Source organism: Choloepus didactylus, chromosome 2, assembly GCF_015220235.1.
Source record: "Choloepus didactylus isolate mChoDid1 chromosome 2, mChoDid1.pri, whole genome shotgun sequence".
In the NCBI taxonomy this organism is placed as follows: domain Eukaryota; kingdom Metazoa; phylum Chordata; class Mammalia; order Pilosa; family Megalonychidae; genus Choloepus; species Choloepus didactylus.
In genome coordinates this window covers 23,465,435-23,475,147 of record NC_051308.1, presented here as the reverse complement: position 1 = coordinate 23,475,147, position 9,713 = coordinate 23,465,435, and the positions used below count along the sequence as shown (strand labels likewise).

At 35.9% G+C, this 9,713-nt stretch overlaps 1 pseudogene; it reads left to right on the top strand.

Moving 5' to 3' along the window:
- The first annotated feature begins 5,894 nt into the window (after positions 1-5,894).
- LOC119515272 lies at positions 5,895-6,358 on the top strand (annotated as a pseudogene).
- Positions 6,359-9,713: the final 3,355 nt, after the last annotated feature.

Here is a 9,713-nt window from a genome sequence, read left to right as displayed (position 1 = left end):
TGTCAGGGATTGATTTAGGTGATGAATGTACAAGTATGTAATGGTACTGTAAACAATCGAAAGTACAATTTGTTTTGTATGAGTGCGTGGTATGTGAATATATCTCAATAAAATGATGATAAAAAAAAATAAAAAAATAAAAAAAAAAGAAATAAATCTCATCCAGATTAGAATGCAAGAAATTAAATTGTCTTTCTTCATAGACAACTTGATTCAGGGGTTGGCAAACTAAGGCCCACAGGCCAAATCTGACCAACTGCTTTTTAGTAAATACAGTTTTACTGGAACAGAGCCAGCCTCCTTCATTTATATATTGTCTATGGCTGTTTTCACATTACAGTGGTAGAGTTGAGTAGTTGTGACAGAGACCTTAGCCTGTAAAATCTAATACAATTCTTAACTGACCCTATCAAGAAAAAGTTTGCTGATTCCTGATATATGTTGAAAATCTGAAAATCTGCAAAAAAGCTGCCAGAACTAATAAGTGAGTTTAAAAAGTAGTAGGGTACAAAATCAATGTACAGAAATCAATTACTTTTCTATACATTAACAAAAATTATAAATTGAAATTTTTAAAAATATAATTTATAATAGCATAGAATTGTGAAAACCACAGGAATAAATCTTTAAAAATGTTGTGAAAGACTTTTACATGGAAAACAAGACAAAACAAAAATAAGCACTGCTGTGACATATTAGGAAGATTTAAAGGAATACAGAAATATATCATATTCATGGTGGAAAGACTCAGTATTATTAAGATGTCATCTTTCTCTAAATTAATTGATAGCTTCAATACAAACACAATTAAAAGTCCAGCATGAACTTTTTTTGCAAAAAATAACAAATCATAAAATTTATATAGTATATGCAGAGGATCTTCAATAGTCAAAACAACTTTGTGAAAGAACAAAGTTTAAGAAAATAATGGCACTACCTACATTAGTTGTGAAAATTCAGTTTGAAGATATGCAGAGAAGGCCTTGACACATGCTTGGCACAGTGTTGTTATTACTGGTCTCTAAATTACAGCCTTAGAAAATATAAATAAAACTAAAGCCAATAATGCAGAGCACTGGCACTACATCAGCCAGAAAATACTTGCTGGGAACTGTACAAGAACAATGCATTCTAGGATGAACTCATTATAACTAGCTCAAGAGGAAAAGCAGCCCCAAATATCCAAATAGATGAGGAAAAGAAATTAAATTTTTAGACCCCATGTAAGGGTCTTTCCTGTTTTTATGTAAAACTTAGTAGAAAATGAAATTGGTGTGTCCTTTTGGTTCAATGTCCAAATTATCTTGAGTCTTTGGGGCCAAAAATTCTGAAAGGGAAAGGAGAGATAAAAGCTTCTAAGAAAATTTCAAGGACTAAATATAAGATTAAGAATTATTCCAAAAAAGGGATAATTAATTTTGTCTAAAGTCAATCAATTCAGGAAGAAGGGACTTGAAATAAATACTTAGAGTTTTATATAAACCGGATAAATAAAGGGGGAAAGATTGGATAAAATATGAAAACAAAATTAAAGAATATGAACATGGATTGTTCAAAGGAGACTGAATTGACAGAGCATGCATAAAGAGAAATGAGAAATAACACATTTTTTCTGTAATGTTATTTATAAAGAGAAAGTTTGTTAGTTTATCAAAAAAGCAATCATTTATATTCTATTACCACTTGCCCCAGAAGACTAACACAATTATTCTGCATTTCTCCTTATATAGAAAAATGGACTTCTTTTTAACACATATTTGAGTCCATAAAACAAACGTCATAAGAAGTTGGATGATGGAAAATACCCAGTCCTTGTTTAGGGGATTTGTTAATATCCTGGGACCATGTTCAAGTTACAAACTTTACCCTTGAAAAGCTTGTTGCCAGAAAGATTGCCTCCAGAGGCTATATACTAACTTGGCTGTGATTTGACGATGACAGTAGCAATTCTAGTAATAAAACATTTAGGTCGTTTTTATGAATGTTACACCTAGACTGAGAGTGGAAAATGTATAATTCTGATATAAAGAGCAAATTCAAATATGAATCTTGAAAGAGTAATTCTGTAAAATTAGAGCTGCCAGATTAAATGAATTGCTCAACAAATGAAAAAAGGTTGCATATAAAACATGCACTAGCAAGTAAATTTCACCCATAACATTTACAGTTTTAACAGAGCTGTTTGTATTTGTGACATAATATTATAAAAATCAAAACAGACACAAATGTATATAGAGGCAAAATCTGAGAGGGAAAAATCTTTCTATGTAATTCATTTATCTGGATATAATATTTATTTTGGCACTGTGAATATATATATTTTTTATTCATTGAAATATGCTACCAGTATATTTTTATTTGCAGGTAAGTATTGTTAGTTAACATTTTGATAGCCTGGTCTCATTTACCTTTCCTTCACAAAGTATGTGTCTTCTTAAGTATTTTGCCAAGCATATTTTTTTCAGGGTGGGGGAATAATAAAATTGAGTCAAAGTTGATGTGTCTGGAGAGTAACTTAAATACCTCAGTACACAAAATTAATTGAAAACTCTAATTTTATTTGGTCAAACCTAAGAAAAAATTTATATTTAACAATCCTCCCCCTCAATCTCCTCTTATATGTGTTTAACTTATCCATGGTGCTCTTTCTTTTTCTGAACAACTTAAACTAAGAATACATTCATACTATCAAATCTTGCACTTAGAAATTATCTGATATCAATCATCACTTAATGTATACTTAAATAATGCATTATTCTTCCCAATTATATTTATACTTTGGCACTTTTTAGAAATTTAAAATCCTCCAAAGAAGTCCAGAGACTTACTGAAGAGATGGAGAGTAATGATAGGGGCATCACTACTTTGTGAAGACAAATGTAATTGTTAGCAATTTAATGTTTCTTTATACTATCTACCCTTTGATCTAGTTTCCTTTGTTGATACCATGTGTTAGCCAGGAAAATTTCAAATTATGAGAAAGAAAGGAAGGAAGGAAGGAAGGAAGGAAGGAAGAAAGGAAGAAAGGAAGAAAGAAAGAAAGACAGAAAGAAAGAAAGAAAGAAAGAAAGATAGAAAGATTTCCATTTGCTATGATAGCTAGGCTGACTTATTACACACCCAAAAATGGCTTAAAATAATAAAGAGATCCAGAAGGTAGGATGGAGGACAATCATCTGTTCAATAACTTTTGATCAGCCTAATCCATAACTTTCCCTTCATTTTTACTATGATTTCTTTTTGCCTGTAATACAGAACAACAAATAGAGGAAAAATATTGGCTTCTACCATTGTCTCCTTGGCTTCAGTTATTCTTTCCTGACTTTTGACCAATCAAAGGGTACAACTACATCTCAAAAAATCCTGATGCTTTATATACTTTCAGTCAATAATAAACTCCTATGGGGTGATGTCATCAACATGGCAACATAAACAACTACTGAAAATTCCTCTGCAGAGATTCAATGAAATAAAGGACAATTCTGAACTGTTTCAACCTCTGGAGGAGGACATAGACTGGAGAAGGGCCCTACAGATGCTGAACTGAAGAAAGAGAAGAAATATCAGGTAGGAATCTTCTGTCCCAGACCAGCAGGTCCCCTCCCCTCCCATCCCCCAACTCAGGCTCAGTGTGAGAAAGGCACAGAATCAGCAGATGGGAACCCTCCCACCAGGGACACAGATTTTAAAATCTCTCACAGCAGTGAGACATACCCCCACTGTTTGAAGACCTGGGGGACAGGTACACACATTTCAAGGCCCAGGTCAGTGAGGGACAAAGAGACTGAGAAAACATGGACAGAGACCGTATTTTCAGCCCTGAGTCTGAAAACCTTTCCCCCACCCTTGAGAGAAGCAGCAGCTGGTGACCATTTCCTTGCCTTGGGGATGGCTGGAGTACCGAGTCACTGAAGGAGTACTCTGCCACAGGTGCGGCCCTACATTGAGCCTGATTTTGGCCAGCAAAGTGAGAGCATAGCAATCCTGCAGTTTCAGCTCACCTGTGTAGATGCAGCCTGTGCTCAGAGGCAAAGCATCCTCTAAAGACTATTAAGTTACCAAACAGCACCATCTGCTGCACAGTCCAGAAAGTGCAAGGAAATAGAAACCCTTTTAAAAAGATGCTTCAGATCCTTTATTAGGACCACAGGAGTTGGTCTACACACCCTGTACAAGATCCAGCCAAGTTTTGGCTGAGAAATACAGACAACCCAACTGTCAAAGCAGGGCTCTAAAACAAACCCAGTTCTTGCTGACTTGTGGAAAACAAAGCATCACAGGAACCAGCAGATCTATATGACCACAGAGTGAACTGGTTGGGGTGCCCAGTGCCTATCTCCCATCCCTGTGGCAGGCCATAGTGGATGCCTGATTTGAGAGAAGACTGGGGGAGGCAGAGCCAATCTGACAACTGGCCAGTGAGAGAAACAAAGAAATACAGAGATCAAAGAAAACCAACAAGAAATCCCAAGGCAAAAGGGAGAAAACAATCTCCAGAATAAACTAATCAAGAAAATCAGATGGAAAAAAAAAAAAAAAAATTGAGCCACACCAGGAAACATGAAGATTTGGCCCAGTCAAAGGAACAAACTAACATCTCAACTAAGATTCAAGAGCTGAAACAACTAATTAAAGATATTCAAACAAATCTTCTAAATCAAATCAACAAGTTGAAAGAAACTGTGACAAAAGAGATGAAGGACATAAAGAAGACAATGTGTGACCTAAGGAAGAATAAGTAAGCTTGACAAAACATATGGCAGAACTTATGGTAATGAAAGCCACAATAGAAGAGATGAAAAACACAATGGAGACATACAACAGCAGACTTGGAGAGAGAGAAGAAAGGATTACTGAACTAGAGGACAGGACATATAAAATCCTACACACAAAAGATCAGATAGGGAATAGAATGGAAAAATGTGAGCAGGGGCTCAGAGAACTGAATGACAACATTAAGTGCATGAATATATGTGTTATAGTTGTCCCAAAAGGAGAAGAGAAGTGAAAAGGGGTGGAAAGAGTAATAGAGGAAATAATCAATGAAAATTTCCCAACTCTTAAGAAAGACATAAAATTACAGGTCCAAGAACACATTGTAACCCAAACAGGATTGATTCAAATAGATCTACTCCAAGATACTTACTAATCAGATTGTCAGCTGTCAAAGGCAATGACAGAATTTTGAAAGCAGCAAGAGAAAAGCAATCCATCACATACAAGGGAAGCTCATTAAGACTAAATTCAGATTTCTCAGTAGAAACCATGGAGGTGAGAAAGCAGTGGTATGATATATTCAAGATACTGAGAGAAAAACTGCCAACTGAGAATCCTATATCTAGCAAAAGTGTCCTTCAAAAATAAGGGGGAGTTTAAAATATTTACAGATAAACAGACACTGAGAGAATTCATGAACAGGAGACCTCCTCTACAGGAAATACTAAAGGGAGTGCTACAGACAGATAGGAAAAAAAACAGGAGAGACAGAGGTTTGGAGAAGAGTGTATAAATGAAGTTACCAGGAGATAGAAAGAGTAAAAAGATCAGACATTTGATGCTGAAGAAATACAGAATGTTCAACAGGATTGATTGTATAGATCCAAAAAATGGATAGCACAATAGTGGGTGATGGTAAAAGAATATTATATGTGCACTGAAAAAACATGACTTTGAGTACAGTTGAAAGAGGAAAGTTAGGGGCATGTAGGACACCAGAAGGAAAGATAGAAGATAAAGACTGGGACAGTATAACTTAGTGAAACCTAGAGTGGTCAACAATTGTGAGACAATGTACAAATATAAGAATGTTTTAGCATGAAGGAGAACAAATGTATTATCAACTTTGCAAAGTGTTAAAAATGGGATGTGGGGGAAGCAGCAGCACCAGATCCAAGATGGCAGCTAGCAGGAGGCTGATGAAGGAGCTTGAAGAAATCCACAAATACGGGATGAAAAACTTCTGTAACATCCAGGTTGGTGAAGCTAATTTATTGACTTGGCAAGAGCTTATTGTTCCTGACAACCCTCCATATGATAAGGGGGCCTTCAGAATGGAAATCAACTTTCCAGCAGAGTACCCATTCAAACCACTGAAGAACACATTTAAAACAAAGATCTACCACCCAAACATCGATGAAAAGGGGCAGATCTGTCTGCTGGTAATTAGTGCTGAAAACTGGAAGCCAGCCACCAAAACCAACCAAGTAATCCAGTCCCTCTTTGCACTGGTGAATGACCCTCAGCCCGAGCACCCACTTCGGGCTGACCTAGCTGAAGAATACTCTAAGGACCATAAAAAATTCTGTAAGATGCAGAAGAGTTCACAAAGAAATATGGGGAAAAGCAACCTGTGGACTAAAACCTGCCATGACTGATTCCAGCCAGTGTAAGCAGAGACCCCAAGCAATGCGTTCAAACAGCCTGCAAAGCAGGACTCTGGAAAATTGACATGTGCCACTGCCTGGTGTTCTAAAAAAAAAAGGGATGGTATTGGGGAAGAATACAATCAATGCAAACTAGAGTCTATAGTAGTTAACAATAACATTGTAATATGCTTCTATTAATTGTAACAAAGGCAATATCCCAAAGCTAAATGACTATAAAAGGGGGATAAAAGGGAGGGGTATGGGATTCTTGGTGTTGGTGTTCTTGTTGTTGTCTGACTTTTTATTGCATTTTATTTTAATTTTATGTTTTATTTTGTTGCTTTTTAGCTGTAATTTTTTTCTTTTATTCTTTTTTTTCTTTTTCTTTTTTTTTTTTTTTGCCTCTTCTTCTTTCTTTGTGGAAGAAGTGGAAATGTCCTCATACAAATAGTGGTTCTGAATGCATAACTATGACTATACAGGGAATCATTGACTGTTTAATTAGGATGGAATGTATGGTGTGTGAATAAAGCCACCTAAAAAATAAACAGAGGGATACAAGTGCTGGAGAAAATGTGGAGAAAGAGATGTTCCTAATCACCACTGGTGGGGAAGCAGAATGGTACAGCCCATCTGGGCAGTGTGGTGATTCCACAGGAAGCTAAGTATGGGTTTGCCATATAGTTCTGCAACCCTGTTATTGGGTATATACTCAGAAGAATGATAAGAGGGACATGAATAGACATTTGCACAGTGGGGTTTATGGTGGCAGTATTCATGATTCACAGTGGATGGAGGTGGCCTAAGTGAACATCAACTGATGAATGGAAGGGTGAACTGCAGTGTATCATACAATGGAATATTGAGCAGCTACAAGAAGGAATGACCCATGACCCATGACATTCTTTGAGTTTTGTTCTCTGACTGCTTGTTGAATCATACTTTGAAAGTTGTTGCTGTTATGTATATATGTTAAATTTCCCAATTTAAAAATGCATTTAAAAAAGAAAGAATGAAGTTGTGAGGTGAGTGGACATTGAGGACAGTATGTTGAGTGAAATAAACCAGAAATGAAAAGAAAAACATAATGCCTCACTAGTATGGACTAACTATAATGTGCAAACTATGAGAATTGAATCTGAGAGCAAAGGTTATCAGGGGAGAGCTTATTTTAAAGGCTCCTAGACTGTAAGCTCTTACAACAGTTACATCTATTCCTGAGTTGTAATGGCAATTTCTAAATACTGAGATGCTGAGCTGTTTGTGTATAACCTGGTTGGTCCCTGAAACTTTGGGTTTTTGTGTGACACCTGAGACTCAGAGCCAGAGTCTGGCAGCTATAAATGTCAGCATTACCCCATAAAGCAAATGTTAAGGAGTCTGAAAAAAAAAGAGATCAGACTTCAATTAGAGATATGAACAAAATAGACTTGGTTAGGACCAAGGTAAATCAACTGAAGGGTAAAGGACAATATTGACAGTGTTTTAAAACTTCAACTTCTGTGTGAGACTAAAGGAAAAGATGTTTATTAGGTGCAAAATGTTTATTAGGTGCAAAACTTTTTGTAACATCACTATATAATTTAACTTGTATGGTCAGTTTATTCAAACACCATAATTACATGGAACTTTGAAAATGGAGTGAAATCTGATTGGTTTGTACAAGTTAAGTGTGAAGCCCTGATACATCCAGTGTAATTTGGGCACAGAATAAAATGTATTTGCAAAGCCCCCTTGATGGACTAGGAAAAATGTGGAGATATTAAACTTCCCCACCTGGGGACTTAATGATATTCTCATAAACATTGGGGACTACCAATTTGGAAAGCTGTACCCTTGATCATGGGGCCTGCCCTTATGAAGTTTTGATACTGCAAAGGAGAGGCTAAACCTACTTAAAATTGTGCCTAAGTGTCTCCCCCAGACAACATCTTTTGTTGCTCAGATGTGGCCTCTCTCTCTAAGCCGACTCTGCAGGTAAATCCAATGCCCTCCCCCATATATGGTCCATGACTCCCAAGGGTGTATATCTCACTGGCAACATGGGACATGACTCACAGGGATGAGCCTGGCTCTGGCACTGTGGGATTGAGAAAGCCTTCTTGAACCAAAAGGGGGGAAGAGAAATGAAACAAAATAAAGTTTCATTGGCTGAGAGATTTCAAATAGAGTTGAGAGGTCATTCTGGAGGCCATTATTATGCATTATATACATACCCCTTTTTAGTTTTTAGTGTATTGGAATAGCTAGAAGGAAATACATGAAACTGTTGAACTGCAACCCAGTAGCCTTTATTCTGGAAGATAATTGTATAACTATATAGCTTACTCTGTGTGAAAGTGTGATTGTGAAAACTTTGTGGTTCCCACTCCCTTTATCCAGTGTATGGCGAGATGAGTAGAAAAATGAGGACAAAAAGTAAAAGAATAATAGGGAGGGATGAAGGGTATGGGATATTTTGAGTGTTATTTTTTACTTTAATTTTTATTCTTATTATTTTTTTGTGTGTGGTAATGAAAATGTTCAAAAATTGTGGTGATAAATGTGCAACTATATAATGGTACTGCTAATAAATGTATGCTGTGGATGACTAGTTTGTGAATATATCTCAATGAAATTGAATTTAAAATAATAATAATAATAAATTCCTAAATCCGATCTTTTACAAAAATTCTGAAAACTGAGCCATTGTAAAAAAAACTATGGAGTTGCTGAATTAGGATCTTGTTCTGCTTGGCATCTAATTAACAGGTACTTGCAGGAATTAATGATGAAAATGAAATATCTAATTTCTACAAAATGGAAAGCAAAGGATTCAAAGCAAGTTATTGACATGGAATCACCCCTCAGGCTTAATTTCTAGTGTTATAGATTTTCTGTTCAATCTAAAAGTAAAAATAAAAATTAACTCTTATCAAAGGGGTTTAGAATTTTTACTCTTTTTCTCCCAGACCATGAATGTGAGCTATCCAACACAGCCTAAAGCAGAATGGGAATAAATCAGTCACCAGAGCATACACTTAATCTCTTGGCAGCCAAACAGGGTCTAAGGGAATGCAGGGTTTCCTTGCATAGAAATTTCTTCAAATGAGCAGTGGACCAAAGCAGTTCACGCTGAATGAATATAAATTTTCTTTCCTATTAGCATATGAAGCTGTTTTTCTCTACCACCCATACATACAAATGAGAAATCAAAATCAATTTTTCAAAATTGTTCATATGATATATTGTCCAGTTTTCTGGCCATTTGTCTAAAATATGCATAGTGGCTCTTATAGATTTTACCACTTAATGTGGATATAAATTTTAAATTTTGATATAAAATGCAGAAAGTTAGAGGACTAGTAT